The following is a 23265-nucleotide window of genomic DNA, read 5'->3' on the forward strand; positions in this document are numbered from 1 at the left end:
GAATTTTTGTGAACTGGAGGTCAGAAGCTTTCTCAGGATACTCCAATAGGTAAAGGGCAGAGTGGAGAAGTACGGTGGCTGAAAAGGCTCAGGCTACTCAGCCGAAAGGAATCACGAGCAATCACGCAAAATAATGGCCACTAATTTCCCTGGTTCCCTGCTTCCACCGTGGTCTGAGGGGAAGAACTACCTGGACTATTTAGGTGTCAAGGGCTTTTGTGATGGTAATGCTATGTTATTATACAGGACAAAAGGGGAGTGGCCTCGGGGTCCAGGGAACTAGAAGTTTAGTTCCGTCCGAAAAGGACTATGTATTCCATAGCAAGGGGTTTGGGCAGGGCTGCTGGCAGTACTGTGCTAAGTCTGGTTGCCAAAAGGGCCCACAGGGCAGATATCCAGAAGTCCCCTCCTTGCCCCATGCCTTTTCTCCGTGACATGAGAAAAGTGGTGGAAATGTTGCGGAAGATTTCAGCTGCCTCTGCAGGGATGTCTCCAGCCCAAAAGGCCAGGTGACAGCCTAGTAGGAATTGCTCGAGTTTCCACGTAAGTACTGCCTGGGGCCTGAAGGACTCACGGAACCCTGAAAAGCAGACAGGTTCCCGGCGGGCAGGTTCTGGAGCACTTGTGCTAGGGAGAGACAGTAGCCGAGAAAAGCTCGTGATTCCTGAGCTGAAGGTTGAAAGACTCCTGCTTCCTCTGCCGGCTGCCAATGTTGTAACAGAAAATGCTCTCCTCATAGCAAATGGACAGAGAGTGGTCGCCTAAGAGCATTCACTTCCTCAGCATTCTTACAGACTGGCGTTGAAGGAATTCCAGATCCCTAATTGGCAGGAAGTTTGGTGGCCGAAACATTTCCTGGACAACCCTGGCTCCCAGTGAGTGGTCACAATGATGCTGCAAGGGGGGTGCTTCCCCATGGGAGAGTCTTTGTGGTCTATAGTCTTCTGGGTTCACTGTGTCAAAAATTCAGAAATCGCATAAGTGAAACCAATGAATTGCTGAAGTGGTAATTAGTAAAGCTTAGTGTGCACACACCAGAAGACAGTTCACCAATCAGGACCACTCAAACCAAAACCTGGAGGTTCAGCGGTGTATTGTTACAAAGCAGCTTATGTAGTAAGAAAGCAGTGATTGTTCATTCTTCATAATGATTGGTTATAATATTAGAATTCTCTTAAATTATGGGGAATTCAGTGGTTATCTCATATCAACCTTAGGAAACTGGTGACTTCTTAAGGCATAAACAAGTAATGACCCAGGTTATTCTTGCAAAAGAAGCTAAATTAAGCTTTGTTTGTATGACTGAACAGGCTTTGCCTACTCAGGGAATTTTAAAGGCTGGTCTCCATTTGTTTTTGATTTAGCATCCCCACTCCTACCTCCCCTCTTAGTCATTCAGTAGGCTGAGTGTCACTAATGAGTACAGCGTTATTCTCCATAACCACCATTGTTGAAATCTGGACAAAGAATCATATTTGCTGTTTTCACTAGTTGAGTCCTCAGGCCCAGAGGGTCCCATAGCTACTGTCTTTCTCATTTATATAATGATTGTTGAATGCACTCAGTTGTTTCAGCCTGATGTCTACCATTTGGTGTGTAAGTGCCTACTGATAGCATTTAAAGGTAGTCTTTTAAAAACCTTTGAAGAGTGTATAAAACACACTACAGAGGTTAATAAGATGACTATAAGGAGAAAAATAGCCATGGATTGGAAAATTCCCCAGAGTAGAGCTTCCCAGGAGCCAAGATTTAACCAATAAAATAACTCAAGTGTGTTATAATGTGTTTAAGTTTTTATTTGAATTTCAGTTACAGTGTGATATTAGTTTCAGGTGTACAATTTAGTGATTCAACTCTTCCATACATCACCTGATACTCATCACAAGTGCACTTCTTAATCCTCATCACCTATTTAACCCATCCGTCCCAGCCACCTCCTTTCTGGTAATCATTAGTTCTTTATAGATAAGAGTCTGTTTCTTAGTGTGCCCCCCCTCTCTTTTTTTTATTTGCTCATTTGTTTTGTTCCTTAAAGTCCACATATGAGTGAAATCATATGGTATTTGTCTTTCTCCAACTGACCTATTTCACTTAGCATAATACTTTCTAGCTCCATCTGTGTCACTGCAAATGGCAAGATTTCATTCATTTTTATGGCTGAGTAATATTCCATTGTATATGTGTCCTACATTTTCTTTATTCATCAATTGATGGACACGTGGGCTATTTATATAATTTGGCTGTTGTAAATACTGCTGCTATAAACATCAGGGTGCATCTGTCCCTTTAAATTAGTGTTTTTATATTCTTTGGGTAAATGCCGAGTAGTGGGATTACTGGATTGTAAGGTAGTTCTTCTTTTTAAGAGTTTTTTTTTTAATGTTTATTTTTGAGACAGTGCAAGCAGGGAGAGGGGCAGAGAGAGAGGGACAGAGGATCGAAGTGGGTTCTGTGGGCTGACAGCAGAGAAACCAATGTGAGGCTCGAACTCACAAACCACTAGATCATGACTTGAGCCAAAGTTGGATGCTTAACTGACTGAGCTACCCAGGTACCCCAAGATAGTTCTATTTTTAAATTTTGAGGAACAACCTTGCTGTTTTCCACAGTGGCTGCACCAGTTTGCATTCCCACCAACATTGCAAGCGGGTTCCCCCTTTCTCCACATCCTTGCCAACCCCTTTTGTTTCTTGTGTTGTGAATTTTAGCCATTCTGACAGGTGTGATGTGATATTGCATTGTACTTTTGATTTGCATTCCCTGATAATCAGTGATGTTGAACATCTTTTCATGTGTCTATTGGGCATCTGTATGTCTTCTTTGGACGAATGTTTATTCATGTCTTCTGCCCATTTTTTAATTGGATTATTCATTTTTTGGGTGTTGAATTGTGTAAGTTCTTTATATATTTTGGATACTAACCCTTTACTGGATATGTTATTAGCAAGTATCTTCTACCTTTCTATAGGTTGCCTTTTAGTTTTTTTTATTGTTTCCTTGGATGTGAAGAAGCTTATGACCTTGATGAAGTCCCAGTAGTTTATTTTTGCTTTTGTTTCTCTTGCTTCAGGAGACATATCTAGAAAAAGTTGCTATGGCCCATGTCAGAGAGATTACCACATGTGCTTTCTTCAAGGACTTACATGGTTTCTGGTCTCACATTTAGGCATTTTATGCATTTTAAGTTTATTTTTGTGTATGGTGAAAGAGAATGATCCAGTTTCATTCTTTTGCATGTTACTTTCCAGTTTTATCAACACCATTGTTGAAGACATAGTCTTTTTCACATCGGATATTCTTTTCTGCTTTGTTGAGGATGAATTGACCTTATAGTTGTCGGTTCATTTCTGGGTTTTCTATTCTCTTCAATTAATCTATGTGTTTGTTTTGTGCCAGTACCATAGTGTCTTTATCACTACGGCTTTGTAATATAACTTGAAGTCTGGAATTTTGATGCCTCCAGCTTTCTTTGCTTTTTTTTTTTTAATTTTTTTAACATTTATTCATTTTAGAGAGTGTGAGCAGGGAAGAGGCAGAGTGAGAGGAAATACAGAATCCAAAGCAGGCTGCAGGCTCTGAGCTGTGAGCACAAAGCCTGACCTTGAGGCTCAAACCCACGAACCACATGGCCTGGGCTTAAATCTAACTCTCAACCGACTGAGTCACCCAGGTGCCCCCCAATTTTTTTTTGCTTTTCTTTTTCAAGGTTTCTTTGGCTATTTGGGATCTTTGGGGTTCCATAAAAATTTTTAAATGCTTTGTTCTAGTTCGCTGAAAAATACATTTTGGTAGGAATTGCACTGTGTAGATTGCTTTGGGTGGTATAGACATTTTAACAATACTTGTTCTTCCAACACATAAGGATGTGGTGTCTTTCCATTTCTTTGTGTCATCTCCAGTTTATTTCATCATTGTTTTACACTTTTCGGAGAACAAGTCTTTCACTACTTTGATTAGGTTTATTCCTAGGTATTCTATTTTTTTTTTAATTTTTTAAAATTTGTTTACAAAGACTTAGCTTTTTTAAAAAATTTATTGTCAAATTGGTTTCCATACAACACCTAGTGCTCATCCCAACAGGTGCCCTCCTCAGTGCCCATCACCCACTTTCCCCTCTCCCCCACCCCCCATCAACTCTCAGTTCTCAGTTTTTAAGAGTCTCATATGGTTTGACTCCCTCCCTCTCTAACCTTTTTTTTTCTTCCCCTCACCCATGGTCTTCTATTAAGTTTCTCAGGATCCACATAAGAGTAAAAACATATGATATCTGTCTTTCTCTGTGTGACTTATTTCACTTATCATAACACTCTCCAGTTCCATCCACATTGCTACAAAAGGCCATATTTCATTCCTTCTCATTGCCAGGTAGTATTCCATTGTGTATATAAACCACAGTTTCTTTATCCATTCGTCATTTGATGGACATTTAGGCTCTTTCCATAATTTGGCTATTGTTGAAAGTATTGCTGTAAACATTAGGGTACAAGTGCCCCTATGTATCAGCACTCCTGTATCCCTTGGGTAAATTCCTAGCAGTGCTATTGCTGGGTCATAGGGTAGATCTATTCTTAATTTTTGGAGGAACCTCCACACAGTTTTCTAGAGCAGGTGCACCAGTTTGCATTCCCACCAACAGTGCAAGAGGGTTCCCGTTTCTCCACATCCTCACCAGCATCTATGGTCTCCTGATTTGTTCATTTTAGCCACTCTCACCAGCATGAGGTGGTATCTCAATGTGGTTTTGATCTGTATTTCCCTGATGAGGAGTGACATTGAGCATCTTTTCATATGCCTGGTGGCCATCTGGATGTCTTCTTTAGAAAAGTGTCTATTCATGTCTTCTGCCCATTTATACACTGGATTATATGTTTTTCAGGTGTGGAGTTTGGTGAGTTCTTTATAGATTTTGGATACTAGCCTTTTCTCCAATATGTCATTTGCATATATCTTTTCCCATTCCGTTGGTTGCCTTTTAGTTTTGCTCACTGTTTACTTTGCTGTGCAGAAGCTTTTTATCTTCATGAGGTCCCAGTAGTTCATTTTTGCTTTTAATTCCCCTGCCTTTGGAGATGTGTTGAGTAAGAAATTGCTGTGGCTGAGGTCAGAGAGGTTTTTTCCTGCTTTCTCCTCTAGGGTTTTGATGGTTTCCTGTCTCACATTCAGGTCCTTCAGCCATTTTGAGTTTATTTATGTGTATGGTGTAAGAAAGTGGTCTAGTTTGATTCTTCTTCATGTTGCTATCCAGTTCTCCCAGCACCATTTGCTAAAGAGACTGTTTTCCATGGGATACTCTTTGCTGCTTTGTCAAAGATTAGTTGGCCATACATTTGTGAGTCCAATTCTGGAGTCTCTATATTATTCCATTGGTTTATGTGTTTGTTTTTGTGCCAATACCATGCTGTCTTGATGATTACAGCTTTGTAGCAGAGGCTAAAGTCTGGGATTGTGATGCCTCCCGCTTTGGTCTTCTTCAATATTATTTTGGCTATCCGGGGTCTTTTGTGGTTCCATACAAATTTTAGGATTGCTTGTTCTAGCTTCAAGAAGAATGCTGGAGCAATTTTGATTGGGATTGCTTTGAATGTGTGGATAGCTCTGGGTAATATTGACATTTTAACAATAATTATTCTTCCAACCCATGAACACAGAATGTTTTTCCATTTCTTTGTGTCTTCTTCAATTTCTTCTTAAGCTTTGTATAATTTTCAGCATACAGGTGTTTTACATCTTTGCTTAGGTTTATTCCAAGTATTTTATGATTCTTGGTGAAACTGTGAATGGGATCAGTTTCTTTGTTTCTCCTTCTGTTGCTTCATTATTGGTGTATAAAAGTGCAACTGATTTCTGTACATTAATTTTGTATACTGCAACTTTGCTAAATTCATGTATCAGTTCTAGCAGACTTTTGGTGGAGTCTATCGGGTTTTCCATGTAGAGTATCATGTCATCTGTAAAAAGTGAAAGGTTAACTTCATCTTTGCCAATTTTGATGCCTTTGATTTCCTTATGGTGTCTGATTGCTGATGCTAGAACATCCAACACTATGTTAAACAACAGTGGTGAGAGTGGACATCTCTGTCGTGTTCCTGATCTCAGGGAGAAAGCTCTCAGTTTTTCCCCATTGAGGATGATAATAGCTGTGGGATTTTCATAAATGGCTCTTATGATGTTTAAGTATGTTCCGTCTATCCTGACTTTCTCAAGGGTTTTTATTAAGAAAGGATGCTGAATTTTGTCAAATGCTTTTTCTGCATCAATTGACAGGATCATAAGGTTCTTATCTTTTCTTTTATTAATGTGATGTATCACATTGATTTGCGAATGTTGAACCAGCCCTGCAGCCCAGGAATGAATCCCACTTGATCATGGTGAATAATTCTTTTTATATGCTGTTGAATTCGATTTGCTAGTATCTTATTGAGAATTTTTGCATCCATATTCATCAGGGATATTGGCCTGTAGTTCTCTGTTTTTACTGGGTCTCTGTCTGGTTTAGGAATCAAAGTAATACTGGCTTCATAGAATGGGTCTGGAAGTTTTCCTTCCCTTTCTATATTTTGGAATAACTTGAGAAGGATAGGTATTATCTCTGCTTTAAATGTCTGATAGAATTCCCCTGGGAATCCATCTGGTCCTGGACTCTTATTTGTTGGGAGATTTTTGATAACTGATTCAATTTCTTCGCTGGTTATGGGTCTGTTCAAGCTTTCTATGTCTTCCTATTTGATTTTTGGAAGTGTATGGGTGTTTAGGAATTTGTCCATTTCTTCCAGGTTGTGTAGTTTGTTAGCATATAATTTTTCATGGTATTTCCTGATAATTGCTTGTATTTCTGAGGGACTGGTTGTAATAATTCCATTTTCATTCGTGATTTTATCTGTTTGGGTCCTCTCTCTTTTCTTTTTGAGAAGCCTGGCTAGAGGTTTATCAATTTTGTTTATTTTTTCAAAAAACCAACTCTTGGTTTCGTTGATCTGCTCTACTGTTTTTTTTTAAGATTGTATATTGTTTATTTCTACTCTGATTTATTATTTCTCTTCATCTGCTGGGTTTGAGGTGTCTTTGCTGTTCTGCTTCTAGTTCCTTTAGGTGTGCTGTTAGATTGTGTATTTGGGATTTTTCTTGTGTCTTGAGATAGGCCTGGATTGCAATGTCTTTTCCTCTCAGTACTGCCTTCGCTGCATCCCAAAGCGTTTGGATTGTTGTATTTTCATTTTCATTTGTTTCCATATATTTTTTAATTTCTTCTCTAATTGCCTGGTTGAACCATTCATTCTTTAGTTAGATGTTCCTTAACCTCCATGCTTTTGGAGGTTTTCCAGACTGTTTCCTGTGATTGATTTTAAGTTTCATAGCATTGTGATATGAAAGTGTGCATGGTATGATCTCAATTCTCCTATACTTATTGAGGGCTGTTTTGTGACTCAGTATGTGATCAACTTGGAAAATGTTCCATGTGCACTCGAGAAGAAAGTATATTCTTTTGCTTTGGGATGCAGAGTTCTAAATATATCTGTCAAGTCCATCTGGTCCAATGTATCATCCAGGGTCATTGTTTCTTTACTGATTCTCTGTCTAGATGATCTGTCCATTGTTGTGAGTGGAGTATTAAAGTCCCCTACAATTACCGCATTCTTATCAATAAAGTTGCTGATGTTTGCGATTAATTCAAGTTCAGTGCATAGACATTTATAATTGTTAGCTCTTCCTGATGAGTAGACCCTGTGATTATTATATAATGCCCATCTTCATCTCTTGTTACAGCCTTTAATTTAAAGTCTAGTATGTCTGATATAAGTATGGCTATTCTAGCTTTCTTTTGACTTCCAGTGGTATGATAGGTAGTTCTCTATTCCCTCACTTTCAATCTGAAGGTGTCCTCAGGTCTAAAATGTGTCTCTTGTACACAGCAAATAGATGGGTCTTGTTGTTTTTTGTTTTCTGTTTTTTGTTTTTTGTTTTTTTTTTTTCTGTTTTTGTCAATTCTGATACCCTGTGTCTTTTGGTTGGAGCATTTAGTCCATTTACAATCAGTGTTATTATTGAAAGATAAGGGTTTAGAGTCATTGTGTTATCTGTAGGTTTCATGCTTGTAGTGATGTCTCTGGTACTTTGTGGTCCTTGAAACTTTTCACTCACAGAGTCCCCCTTAGGATCTCTTGTAGGGCTGGTTTAGTGGTGATGAATTCCTTCAGTTTTTGTTTGTTTGGGAAAACCTTTGTCTCTTTTTCTATTTTGAATGACAGACTTGCTGAGTAAGGGATTCTTGGCTACATATTTTTCCTGTTCCTCACATTGAAGATTTCCTGCCATTCCTTTCTGGCCTGCCAAGTTTCAGTAGATAGGTCCCCTACAACCCTTTGTGTCTACCTTGGTATGTTAAGGCCCGTTTATCCCTGGCTGCTTTAAGAATTCTCTCTTTATTCTTATATTTTGCCAATTTTACTGTGATATGTTGTGCAGAAGATAGACTCAAGTTACGTCTGAAGGGAGTTCTCTATTCCTCTTGGATTTCAATGCCTGTTTCCTTCCCCAGATTGGGGAAGTTCTCCGCTATGATTTGTTCAAGTACACCTTCAGCCCCCTTCTCTCTCTTCTTCTTCTGTAATTCCTGTGATACGGATATTGTTCTGTTTGATTGCATCACTTAGTTTTCTAATTCTCCCTTCATACTTCTGGTTTTTTTATCTCTCTTTTTCTCATATTCCTCTTTGTCCATAGTTTTATCTTCTAATTCACCTATTCACCCCTCTGCCTCTTCAGTCTGCACTATGGCTGCCTCCATTTTATTTTGCACCTCATTTATAGCATTTTTTAATTCATCATGACTATTTTTTAGTCCATTGATCTCTGTAGCAATAGATTCTCTGCTGTCCTCTATGCTTTTTTCAAGCACAGCGATTGACTTTATGACTATTATTCTAAATTCTTGTTCCATTATATTGCTTAAATCAGTTTTGATCAATTTGTTAGCCATCACTACTTCCTGGAATTTCTTTTGAGAAGAATTCTTCCGTTTCGTCATTTTGGCTAGTTTTCTGTCTCTTGTGTGGTTTAAAAACTTGTGTGCATTGCACTTGCGAATCCTGCTATATTAAAGGAGGGTCATATACTGTCCAGGGCCTGGCCCTTCAGGAGGTGTTTTTTCGGAGATTGTTACTTGGTCTCTGTTGTTGTGACTTTGGTTATTTTATTACCCTACTTGTAGTGATATTTTGGACCCTCCACCAGTTGTACTTTGTTTTGTTCTTTGGAGTAGCCCTGTAAAGGAAAACAGATAGACAAACAGGAGACAAAAACACACAAGCACACAAACAAATAACACAAACAAATAAACAAAAACAAAAAAACTAAAGACTAAAAACAGAAAACTAAAAAGCACTGGCTACAGTGGAAGCTGGCTTTGTGCTAACACACTTCAGGGAGGATTGCCTTCTCCTAATGCGGACTGAGCCACCGCCCTCACAGATGCAGGCTGGATGTTGGCCGACCCAGGCAGGCTTTGTCTTTTCCCACAGCACTCCAGTGAGGGCACTGCTTTCTCCTACTGTAGACTACGCCACTGACCTCACCGTGAGCCCCCAGAGTGGAGGACGCAGGCAGGTTTTGTACTGTGGCATAGCCCTCCAGGGAGGGAACCGTTTTCTCCAACTGCGGACTGAGCCCCTAACCTACCACCACACCCAGGTCTGGCTCCCCTCCTCCCCAGGTGTGTGAACAGGGAGCTGGCCCCAGTCTGAAGAAAGCCCCACAGTTAGAGATAGGATCCCTCTCAGTCTCAGTCCGAGGTCTTTCTCCTGTCCAGATATGGTCGTACACTTCCCTAGCCACTCTTTCTCTTCCCTTGTCTCTCTGCAGACAGGGGTCCCTCCTCTCTGTGCCTACACGGCCTCTTTTTATCTCCCCCAGTTCACAGTCACCCACCTATCTTTTTTCCAGCTTGCCCATTTTCTTCCTGGTAGATTCAGTCTCTTTTCCTCCCAGGCTCTAGTGTTCAAAGTCCTTTGGCTTCTGCACTTCTTTGTTTGAGAAACTTGGGAAGTATGGATCCCCTACTTCCCCCTGGCCCCTCCCATTATTCTGTTATTTTTGATGCAATTTTAAATGAGATTGATTCCTTGATTTCTCTTTCTGCTGTTTCTTTTTTGCTGTATAGAAATTGAACAGATTTCTGTATGTTGATTTTCTATCCTGCGACTTTACTGAATTTGTGTAATCAGTTCTAGCAGGTTTTGGTGGAATCTTACAAGTTTTATATATATTTAGTATCATGTCATCTGCACATAGTGAAAGTTTGACTTCTTACTTGCTGATTTGGATGCCTGTTATTTCTTTTTGTCATCTGATTGCTGAAGCTAGGACTACTACTATGTTAAATAACAGTGATGAGAGTGGACCTCTCTGTCTTCTTCCTGACTGTAGAGGAAAAGCTCTCAGATTTTCCCCACTTAGGATTGTGTTAGCTGTGCATTTTCATAGATGGCCTTTATTATGTTGAGTTATGTTCCCTGTAAACCTACTTTGTTGAGGGTTTTTATCATCACTGGATGTTGTACTTTTTCAAATGCTTTTTCTGTCTATTGAGAGGATCATGTGGTTCTGATCCTTTCTTGTATTAACGTGATGTTTCACATTGATTGATTTGTAAATATTGACCCACCCTTGCAACCCAGAAATAAATACCAGTTGATTGTGGTAAACACTTTTTTTATATTGTTAGATTCGGTTTGCTACTGTTTTTTTTGAGGATTTTTATGTCTGTGTTCATCAGACATAATAACCTGTAGTTCTCTTTTTTTGTGGTGTCTTTCTGGTTTTGGTAACAAGGTAATGTTGGCTTCGTAGTATGAATTTGGAAGTCCACCTTCCTTTTCTATTTTTTGGAAAGTTTGAGAAGAATAGGTATTAACTATTCTTTAAATGTTTGGTAGAATTCACCTTGTGAAGCCATCTGGTCCTGGACTTTTGTTTGATGGAAGTTTTTTGCTTACTGATTCATTTTCTTTGCTGGTTGTCTGTGTTCAAGTTTTATATTTCTTCCTGTTTCAGTTTTGGTAGGTTATATGTTTGTAGGCATTCATCCATTTCTTCTAGATTATTCAGTTTGTTGCTATATAGTTTTTCATAGTATTCTCTTAGAGGTGTCTGTATTTCCGTGGTATTGGTTGCTATTTTTCCTCTATCCTTTGTGATTTTATTTATTTGTGTCCTTTCTCTCTTTTTGATAAGACTGGATAGAGGTTTATCAATGTTACTGATTTTTTCAAAGAATCTGCTCCTGGTTTCATTGATCTATTCTATTGTCTTTCTAGCTTCTGTAACATATATTTCTATTCTCATCCTTACCTCTTCTGGTTTTAGGCTTTGTTTTTTGTTCTTTTTCTAATTCCTTTAGGTGTAAGGTTGTTTATTTGAGTTTTTCTTATTCAGGTACGCCTGTATTGCTGTATACTTCTCAAGCAGGTTTTACTTTTCAAATTTTATTTGCCTGTCACATCATGTATTAGCAAACACATACACTAATGGTTACTTAGGACAGGACGAACATGAAATAAAATTCAGGAGATGATGTTGCAGGTGAGCTTCCACCTAAATTAGGCCTCTGTGTTATGTGAACAATCAGGTAATTTAGTGAGAGGCATTTCTATGGAAACAAAAGTAAAACAAAAGTTAATAGTTCAGACAAATTACAAATTCAGTTTCTGAGTTTGGAGAGCATCCAGTTGAGAAAATTTCTAGAGTTGAGTTTGGATCACCTTCAGATAATGAAATGAGGATGGAGGTTTCAGTCTGGTAGAATTTACTAGTTTGCACCTGTCACCAGGTGTCCTGTTGCACTTTATTGAGTGGCCTATACAACAGCAGACACAAAGATTGCCCACACATGAGCTGTTGGGATTTCTCTGTAGTTTACATGAAGTTGTCCAGCTTTAGTTTGCATGACTTCAGGAAAACACAGTTCTAGTTTCATAGTAAATACAAGTCAAAACAGTGAGAGAAAAAGGTACTTGTTAGTGTGGAGAATTCTACTGAAATATTGAAGGAAAGTTCAGGAATTCAGAATCCAGTCCAGTTATAGGTAGTACATTAACAGTACGAGAATCTGATATACACAAAGATATATTACTGAAACATAATTTTTCTGTCTATAATCATCTCCATTTTTATCAGAGTACCACTCTGATAAGACTAATTTGTTTGCAAGTTCTCTAATCTCAATAAAGTTGGAGGGATTATTTACCTAAGTGAAGTAAGAATAGTGATTGACCATGTAGGCTCTTTTAAATCTGCTTTGCTGGAAATTTTTTTAAATTGTCATATAATATTATATTAGTTTTAGCTATACAATATAATGACTCCATATTTGTATGTATTGCAGAATGATCACCACAATAAGTCTGGTTGACCTTGGTCACCATATGCAGTAATAGATTTTTTTGTGTTTGATTAGAACTTTTAAGATTTACTCTCTTAGCAACTTTCAAATAAACACAGTATTTTTTTCACTATAGTCACCATTATGTCCCCATGACATTTATTACTGAAAGTTTCACCATTTCACCCAATCCCTATCTACCAACTCTGGCAACCACCAATCTGTTCTGTGTATCTGTGAGCTGGGCTTGATTTTTTTTGTTTGTTTTTACATTCCACCTATAATGAGATCATACTTTATTTGCCTTTCTCTGTTTGACTTATTTCGCTGAGCATAATGCCCCTGAGTTCCATCCATGTTGTCACAAATGGCAGGGTTTTATTATTTAATGGCAGAATAATATTCTTTTGTGTGTTTGTGTGTGTGTGTGTGTGTGTGTGTGTGTGTATCACATTTTCATTATCTATTTATCCATCAATGGACACTTAGGTTGTTTCCATATCTTGGCTATTCTAAATAATGCTACAGTGAACACAGGGGTGCATGTATCTTTATAAATGAATGTTTTTGTTTTCCTCAGATAAACACCCAGAAGTGGAGTTGCTGATCATATAATAGTCCTTTTTTAATTTCTTGAGGAACCTCCATATGGTTTTCCATAGTGGTTACAGCCATTTGCATTTCCACCAACAGTGTACAAGTGTTCCCTTTTCTCCATGTCCTTGCCAACACCTTTTATGTCTTTTCTTTTTGATATCTGCCATTCTGACACACGTGAGGTGATACTTCATTATGGTTTTGATTTTCATTTCCCTGATGATCACTGATGATGCTCAACATCTTTTCATGTGTCCGTTGGCCATCTGTATGCCATCTTTGGAAAAATGTCTATTCAGCTCCTCTGCCCATTTTTAAGTCAGATTGTTTCGTTGCTCTTGTATGAGTTCTTTAAATATTTTAGATATTAGCTTCTTATCAGATAAATGGTTTTCTAATATTTTCTCCCATTCAGTAGGTGGCCCAGAATTCCTTTATTGCCAAAGGGGAAAGGGAGTGTGTTTGGATGTGTTAGGGAAGCCCCTCCCAAAGAGAAAGAAACCCAGAGGAGATGCATAGAGAATAATTTGTCAAATGATTCTTTATAAGCTCAAAAGAAGGACAAATAAATATAAATGTGTAAAAAATGATGAAAGCCCATCTGCCCAAAGGTGTCACTGGGGGACATTATTTTGTTTCATTTACCATTGTCCAGGCTCAGGTCTCTGGACTTTTGGGTTCAGATAATGGTTTTCAAGAGCATAACAATAACAGGTTCATCACTTAGATTTATAGTCACCAAGCTTAGAATTGTGTGAAAAAATTATAATTATAAAATCAGAATAAAAATATTTCTATCTACCTATATATCAATATCTGTATACCAGAGTTCCTATGCGATAGAGCACGTGTTGACATTACTAATAAATTATTTTGTTTTAGGCAGCTGTATGGTGAGAAACCAAATTATAACCCAAACACTGCTAAAGAAGCATGGATCCGATAAGAGAAGAAAAAGAATCTTAGGAAGTATCCTTCTATTGTAAGGTAGTGTTGGGCAAGGGAAATTTTTCCCCTTCTCCTCTTAGTTCTCATGGGGGGTCAAATCATTAAAATGACATAAGACACATTAAGAGAAGAAAAACCCACTTCGTGCGTAGGTGGAATCCACATAGACATGAGTGATTCCAAAGGCAGTCGCGCAAAATGAGGTATATCTGCCATCTAGAGTTAAGGAGAAGGGGGTAGGGGTCTGGGACTTCAAAGGAAGGAAAGCAATTCATAAGAAGATGAACAAGCATAAATATTTGGTAAACAAATGTTTACTGGCCCATACAGAAACAGTGGGACATAGAGAGGAATTTTAACAAACAGCCTTTGCTAGATTCTTCCCTGTCTACCACACCTACTTCATATTATACTGTAGTTATCTATGGTGATAGCTCTCTTCCTGGAGCAAGTCCTCTAAATTCTTCTAGGCATTTAAGGGTGAGGTAAAAAGAAGAACTTCCTGGGTCTTCTGCTTCTTAAAAATAATCAACTTAATCCTCATGCCAAAGAGACACACTTTAGGCTGGCAAATAATCCCCTACAGTAGCTTAAGCATTCTTTCTTATAATGAGATGGCAATAATATATATGATCAAGACTTGCTCTTCCCTAGACAGTGCTTTGGTGAGTTCTGTGTGCCTTTCCTTCTTCAGCTCTTCTACTTCATTGCTGATCAACCTCAACCCAATCCATTTTTTTAAACTTGATACCTCCAGTCAAGTCCCTTAAAAATATATATATAATACATTTAATGAAGACAAGGAGCTATAGTGATAGTTAAAGTAGTTTTACTGCAGAGATTCATTGTAGGCTTAAGTTACAGATTAAATTTCAAGACTACCTACCTCCTTTATTTCCAAGTTTCACTTTTTTTGCCCAGTAAGCTGCTTAACACTGCATTTAAAATGTATCTTGAATATGATGGCATGTAACAGTTCATGACTTGACTCACGTAGAAGACTTAATAACATAGCTGGAAGTAAGGGCTTTCTTTCCTTAGTCAGTTCTATTTAAGAAAGGAGAATAAGGGCCTCTGTATTAAGTGAGATAAGAATCAGCATCTTTCATTTTCTAGCGTCCCTCACTTTAAAATGAAATGCAAATGAAAGCATTTTTAATTTTATTAAAAACATTAATGTATTCTCCATTTTGAACCTGAATATATCTTTAAGTGTTTAAATAATGATTGTTTCCTCTCCATAAGTATATGATTGATAGAGGAAGAAACACATAAGGAATTATTCAGTTCATATCTTGGAAAAATAATAGCAATAAAGTTCTGATAGTATTGCAGAGGTTATACTTTTTTTTTTTTTTGCATGTAACAGCAATCATATTTTAGTTGGTACTCATGGACATGAATTGAAAGAATGAATTGGAATGGATATAATACTTTCATCTATTCAGCAAGCTATCAAATGAGGTGTTATGACTTACAGTGAGAAAATTCAACCTATCATTTTTGCCAATCTAAAAATCTGATTAAATGTCAAGCAAGTGCATTGTGAATGTACCTTCCAGAAATCTTCTAAATAAGTAGAAATGGCTGTTTCTTTAGCTTTTCTGATTTAAGTAATCCTTTTTTGAGACACCAACTCATTAGAACTAAGATGGCTACCAGTACCTCGAAGTGACAGTAACTGAATTTCAGCTGAAAAGCCTCCATCACTGTTCAGGTCCTCTTACCACTCACCTCCTTTTCATTATTCTGCAACCATACTGACTATCTTCTGACTTCTTTGACACACTTTATATGCCAAGATTCATTGCCCTTTTGAGATTTTACATTTGTGCTTCCTTCAACTCGATATTTGCATGCAGATCGTTGATGACTAGGTCACCTGAGGGATTCGCAGGACACAAAGATACTGCTTCCAGTGTGGCTCACTTCTGGCTGCCAGTTTGGTGCTGGCTCTTAAGTAGAGCAACTCATTTCTTGCTATAAAGGCCTCTCCATGGCACTACTTGAATGTTGTGAAAACATTAGGCTGGGTTCTCCCAGAGTGAACCATCCAAGGGAAAGAGAGCCACAGAGAACTATGCTTTCCTGACCTAGCCTTCGAAGTCTCAGCATCACTCCTGCTTCATTCTTTATTTTAAACCTGATCACTTAAGACCATTCCATGTTAAAGGGGAGGGGAATTAGATTCTACCCTCTGATGGGGAGAAGGCCAAAGATTTTGTATATTTTAAAACCTGCAGTAAAACCTGAGCCAAACGAAGCCTCATGATTCTTGTTAATCTAAACACTCCTCAGTTAACAGGTATTGTATTACCCATAAAATCAATACAATAACAATAATGGCATCAGTGAACAGATGGTAATATTTATTTGTATTTTGTATTTCCTTTGAATATGTAGCTTTTTAACAGGACCGTGGCCATGGAAGTTGTAATCCACTAAGTAGTGTTCAAAACTCACCTGCCAAATCAACTATCCCTGAAAATGGATGGTGCTGAAGCATGAGGCCCATACCCAGCCATCGTTGACAGTCAGTGACTCCATGAGAGGGACCGGGACTCATGGTGGTGGTTCCTGCTGGGGCCTCCGCCAACCTCCACCCTGCAGATGCTATGCCATGCAGAGTAGGAGCACTGCCAAGGTGAGCCTTAAAGCCTCAGGCATGCCCAGGTAGGGATGCTCAGGTGCAGATCTTGGTCGTAGTAGCAAATATTAAAATATATGTATGTATGTACATATGTATGTATGTGTATATATATATATATATATATATATATATATGGTTTTTCTATACTATGCTGAATTTTTAAATTTAGTTTTATTGTATCTACTGTTTCATGTCTTTTCAAAAGATGTCTGTCTCCAATTTGATAAAGTATATAGAAAACCGTAATTCACTTACAAATTGATTTATAACAAATGGTGATGGGATGTATGGTAAGTATAACATATATATGAATTTTATTTCACTTTAGAAGTTGATTAGCAATAAAATGTTAAACTGTATTATGTATAAGATTCATGCAGCTACATTTCATTTTATCTAGTTAATTGAAGCACAAATTATATCCAGATTCTAGGACCTCCTTTACTTTTCAAAGATTTGTATAAAACAGTAAATAGAGATGCTATAACATAAAAAAGTGTGTATATTTTTTCTGTTTAAATAAGTTAATAATAGTGATTCAAATTAATGCCTTAACTGACTCGGTTGAATGTTATTACACTTATTCTAAACTCTTAGTCTTTAAAACAATTTGATGTGTAGTTTTTTAAAAAGTAGAAGGTAGGAGTGCCTGGGTAACTCATTCAGTTAAGCGTCCGACTTCACCTTAGGTCATGATCTGTCAGTTCGTGAGTTTGAGCCCCACACGGGGCTCTGTGCTGACAGCTCGGAGCCTGCTTTGGATTCTGTGTCTCCCTCTCTGTCCATCCCTTGCCCGCTCACACTCTGTCTGTCTGTCTGTCTCTCTCTCCCTCTTAAAAAATAAACATGTTAAAAAATTTAACATAAAAAGTAGAAGGTAAAACTTATTCATCATTAGCATCTTACGTTCAAGTGAAATGAGTGTTTACCCGTGCCCCTATCTTCCCTATGGTTAATGAAGTCTTAAAACAGCAAAGTCCATTTTTCAAGTTGATGTATAAAATTGTAAAGATTAAAGGCATTATCATCATCCAGTATACTTTACATATTCGTACTGTGAATAGATGCATTTCCTGGAGATATATTCAATCACAGGCAAGGATGGGTTATTTACAATTATTGAAGTTATTTCTGTTCTTCACCTAAAAAAATTCAGTTATATCACCAGCTGGAATTTAACACAGTGCTAGTGTTGAGTGAAATTAACCTCTTAAAAATGTCTTTTGATGGTAGCTGTTAATTGTGATGATTTTATTAACCAATTTTTTTAGAGTTGTTATAATTGTATCTTCTTGTAATTTTATTTTGAAATTCTGGAAGATGTCTGTCTTCAGTGTTAATTATTTTAACCAAGTAAATTTGCTTTCTACCTCCTGGGCAGCAGCATGTTGTGTTTGCAAAAAGACAGGTTGTAGAGTCAGTTAACACTGTTTTGAATTACACTTAGGTCTTTCATTTGCTCACGATCTTGATGAGTCGCTGATCTTTTCTTGCTTTCAGTGTTCTTACATGTAAGAGGGGAATAATACCTAATATGTAGTGATATTCTAATAATTCATTTAGACAACATATATGCTTGGCATGTAACAGAAGCTTAGTAAATGTTATTTATTTACTCTTTCCCAAAATAGCCTGTCTTCTGGGAGCATTTCTGTTAAGTAAAAAATAAAAACAAAACCTTGCAAACATTTTTAAAAAGTAAATTAAATGTGGTTATAACCTTTGGTCTGATTTTGGCAAAATGGTGAAACAACAGAAACAAACCTGTGTTCTTCTGAATCCACCTTGAGAAAACTTCCTGGGGCATCTGGGTGGTGGCTCAGTCAGTTAAGAGTCCAACTTCTGCTCCGGTCATGATCTCATGGTTCTTCATGAGTTTGAGCCCAACATCAAGCTCTCTGCTGTCAGCACAGAGCCCACTTTACATCCTCTGTCTCTCTCTCTTTCTGCCCCTCAGGTGCTCTCTCTCAAAAACAAACATTAAAAAAAGAAAGAAACCTTCCTTTTCCCCCATCACCTGGTAGATGCCACCACTTAGGTACTGTCTCCTTGAACACGTTATTTACCATCCCTCTGCCTGTTACTCATCTGTAAATCAGTGATAACAGTAGTGCCTATCACATAGTTATTATGAAGATCAGTTCAGTTAACTCAAATACCTATAATAGTGCCTGTAAAATAATACACAGTATTTACATTAGGTACCAATACTATTTGGAAAGATTTTGTAATTCTTTTTTTAATGTTTTTTTAATGTTTATTTATATTTGAGAGAGAGAGAGCAGGGGAGGGGCAGAGAGAGAGGGAGACACAGAATCTGAAGCAGGCTCCAGGCTCTGAGCTGTCAGCACAGAGCCTGATGCGGGGCTCTAAGCCACAAACCGCGAGATCATGACCTGAGCCAAAGTCAGATGCTTAATGGAATGAGCCACCCAGGCACCCTGTAATTCTTTTTCTTAATGCTCAGGAATCCCATCCTAACCCCAAAGGCCTGGCTTGAATCTAACTTACAAATTTTCATATATATTCCCACCACTAACAACATCCAGTATAATTCTGCTAAACTCAAGTGCAGATGGTGTACTTAATTTCAGGAGGTTTCCACAGCCCTAGAAATCCATTCTTAGATCCCTTAACATACTTAAAAAATTGTTAATTTGGAAGATATGCAAAGGAATTTGTAATATTTTTGAGTACAAAAGTATAACAGAGCTCCAAATACAGAGCCTAACATTTGGAGTTTATATAAAATGATTTGTATTTAAATATCTTTAATATGCATTTATATCTTCTAAGCTCAGTCTCTTGAACTTCTATGGATGCCTTTTCCCTGGCTTTTGCATCCAAGTTCATAGAATATATTTTACTATAAAGGTATTCTAATGTATGTGTCCTCATTTTGCTATTTTTTAGCTTAGATGGTGAGTTTCCATTGTGTTGAACATGGGGATTGTTCCACTAGCTTTTTAAAAAAGCACTTGTTTTTCTCCCTTCAAAGGCATGGAAAACAAATCTTTCAAAATTCTATTTACACATTGGAGCCCTATTGTGTGAGTCAAAATAAGCAAGACATATCCGTCAGTGAATCCTTATTTCCTTCTTTAAGGGTATCAACTCCTTGTCTTTATTGATAGATCCAAATTTCATCTTCCAGGTAACTGATTAAGGACGAATCCTCAGAAATTTGTCACAATTCCAAATAAACAAAGAATGTAAATAATCAGTCTGCAATAAGAATTCTGATAAGAAAGGAAGGAGAAAGGAAATAGCATCAGAGCAATAGACGTTTGCATTTTAAAATATTTTGTTCGGTGTATTCAGAACTGTGCACACTGTCAGCGATGATGAGTAAGCAAGAACGTCAATAAATGGGGAAGTCTAGCCCTTACACTTTGTTTCATAAGTTTTGTTTAAACATGTTAGTCTCCAAATTTATAAATTATGGCCTGGGCAGTGCTTAAAATAGTAATTTTATGTAGCAGTAATAAAATCCTCCAAATATACCAGTTATATGCATTTAGCCTTTTCTTCATTGCTATAGAAATGGAAAGGGAAGGATGACTGGATAGTTTCTGGAAAAAGTAAGGAAATGGGTTCTGGTGAAGTAGAAAAATGACTCAGTTTTAGTTTTCCTTGAATAAAAATAATTGGAATCTAGAGGAAAGAATGGCTCACTCCAGGAAATGTAGTTGTTTTGATTCCCCAAACATGAATGCCTGAACAAAATGCTTCTTTTATCATTTGAGTATTTTCAAGGGTTAAAGTGATTGGCATCATCATATTTCATTCCTAATGACAACTCTAACCTTAGTAGTGGTAGGAGCCATATCTTTTTTTTTTTTTAAGGTTCATTCATTTTTCACAGACAGAGAGAGACAGAGCATGAGTGGGGAAGGGTCAGAGAGAGAGGGAGACACAGAATGCGAAGCAGGCTCCAGGCTCTGAGCTGTCAGCACAGACCCCCGATGCAGAGCTCGAACTCACAGACCATGAGATCATGACCTGAGCTGAAGTTGAATGCTTAACAGAATGAGCCACCCAGGCGCTCCAGTAAAAGCCACATCTTATTTATCTGGATATTTTCAGTAAGTGTGCCATCTGGCATATAACAAACACTTGATGATATTTTAATACATGAAAGAGCCAATAAATGAAGCCCAAGGACTAAACTTGAAATTCATTGATAGTAAGCTTTTTTGAATATATTGAATATTTGAAGTGTGGTTGTGAGTGAATTTGAATTTATGTATGAATATATACTTTTATACTTTTATAAATAATAGTTATATATGAATATATTGCATCTGGATATTCACATAAGTAAATTCAATATATCATTTGTCTTGTTATTATATCACAAGAGCCAGAGCTTCCATTTTCTACTTTCTATGAAGACCTCTCTCTACTCTTGTTACGTATTATTCTACATAGGTGGGAACACTGTTTATGTAGATTGAAGAAAATATATTGCTTATACGACTTTAACTTTTTAAAAATTATCTTATTTTTAATTGACAATGAAATAAAAGTAGTAATTTTCTCATTTTTTTCTATGTATAATCTTCATTTCTTTAAAAGAATCACTAACATTCTCATTTCTAAATTTATGTGTCCTATCTTTTTCATTTTGAAGTAAATAATACTAATTTACACATATTTGTACACTGAGAGTTCTGGCTACCCCTTTACCTTGTATTTCCCTGTTTGATTATTATTATTTTATAGTTAAGTTGAAATGGCTTTTATCTTCTTAGAGGATTTTTAATATGGTCAGGAAGAAAGTAAAATAACCACATTTTAGAACCATATTTTATATATATATATATATATATATATATATATATATATATATATGTGTGTGTGTGTGTGTGTGTGTGTATATATACACACACACACACACAACTAGAAGTAAAAGTTCAATATTTGGTGTTAAAGCAAAACATGCATACACAATCTATGCACATACAGGATTTATGTAGTAATCCCCCTCAGTTTAACATTGTTGTTATTTTGATTGGGAAGAAAAGTTTTGAGTTTAATAAAATATAAATATATATTCAATATGTCATTTAGAGCCATGAAATGTTGTAGTGTTTTTGCTGATTAAAAAATTATATATAAGCATTTTTTAATTTATTTTTTTTTAAATTTGCATCCAAATTAGTTAGCATATAGTGCAACAATGGTGTCAGGAGTAGATTCCTTAATGCCCCTCACCAATTTAGCCCATCCCCCCTCCCACAACCACTCAATTTGTTCTCCATATTTATAAGTCTCTTCTATTTTGTCCCCCTCCCTGTTTTTATATTGTTTTTGTTTCCCTTTCCTTATGTTCATCTGTTTTGTCACTTAAAGTCCTCATATGAGTGAAGTCATATGATATTTGTCTTTCTGTGACTAATTTCACTTGGCATAATACCCTCCATTTCCATCCACGTAGTTGCAGATGGCAAGATTTCATTCTTTTTGATTGCCAAGGAATACTCCATTGTGTGTGTGTGTGTGTGTGTGTGTGTGTGTGTGTGTGTGTGTGTGTGTATACCACATCTTCTTTATCCATTCATGCATCGATGGATATTTGGGCTCTTTCCATATTTTGGCTCTTGTGGATAGTGCTGCTATAAACATTGGGGTGCATGTGTCCCTTCAAAACAGGACACCTGTATCCCTTGGATAAATATCTAGTAGTGCCATTGTTGGGTCGTAGGGGAGTTCTATTTTTAATTTTTTGAGGAACCTCCATACTGTTTTCCAGAGTGGCCGCACCAGCTTGCATTGACACCAACAATGCAAAAGAGATCCTCGTTCTCCACAGCCTCGCCAATATCTGTTGTTGCCTGAGTTGTTCATGGTAGCCATTCGGACAGGTGTAAGGTGGTATCTCATTGTGGTTTTGATTTGTATTTCCCTGATGATGAGTGATGTTGAGCATTTTTTCATGTGTCTGTTGGCCATCTGGATGTCTTCTTTGGAGAAGTGTCTAGTCATGTCTTTTGCCCATTTCTTCACTGGATTATTTGGTTTTTAGGTGTTGAATTTGATAAGTTATTTATAGATTTTGGATACTAACCCTTTATCTGATATGTAGTTTGCAGATATCTTTTCCCATTCTGTTGGTTGCCTTTTAGTTTTGCTGATTGTTTCCTTCGCTGTGCAGAAGCTTTTTATTTTGATGAGATCCCAGTAATTCATTTTTGCTTTTGTTTCCCTTGCCTTTGGAGACGTGTTGAGTAAGAAGTTGCTGCGTCCAAGATCAAAGAAGTTTTTGCCTGCTTTTTCCTCGAGGATTTTGATGGCTTCCTGTCTTACATTGAGGTCTTTCATCCATTTTGAGTTTATTATTGTGTATAGTGTAAGAAAGTGGTCCAGGTTCATTCATCTGCATGTCACTGTCCAGTTTTCCCAGCACCACTTGCTGAAGAGAGTGTCTTTATTCCATTGGATATTCTTTCCTGCTTTGTCAAAGATGAGTTGGCCATACGTTTGTGGGTCCATTTCTGGATTCTCTATTCTGTTCCATAGATCTGAGTGTGTGTCCTTGTGTCAGTACCATAGTGTCTTGATGATTACAGCTTTGTAGTATAGCTTGAAGTCTGGGTTTGTGATGCCTCCTGCTTTCAGTTTCTTTTTCAAGATTGCTTTGGCTATTCGGTGTCTTTTCTGGTTCCATACAAATTTTAGGATTATTTGTTCT

General features: G+C 37.3%; 1 long non-coding RNA gene across 1 annotated transcript in view; it reads left to right on the plus strand.

The window, feature by feature from the left end:
- The first annotated feature begins 204 nt into the window (after nt 1-204).
- LOC123383379 overlaps nt 205-23265 on the plus strand; it is a 135543-nt gene continuing 112482 nt past the window's right edge. The window contains exons 1-3 of the long non-coding RNA XR_006593069.1: nt 205-875; nt 13856-13960; nt 16325-16565. This is a non-coding gene — a long non-coding RNA (uncharacterized LOC123383379). The remainder of the gene's footprint in view (nt 876-13855; nt 13961-16324; nt 16566-23265) is intronic.

The sequence above is a fragment of the Felis catus genome, chromosome X (assembly GCF_018350175.1).
Source record: "Felis catus isolate Fca126 chromosome X, F.catus_Fca126_mat1.0, whole genome shotgun sequence".
In the NCBI taxonomy this organism is placed as follows: domain Eukaryota; kingdom Metazoa; phylum Chordata; class Mammalia; order Carnivora; family Felidae; genus Felis; species Felis catus.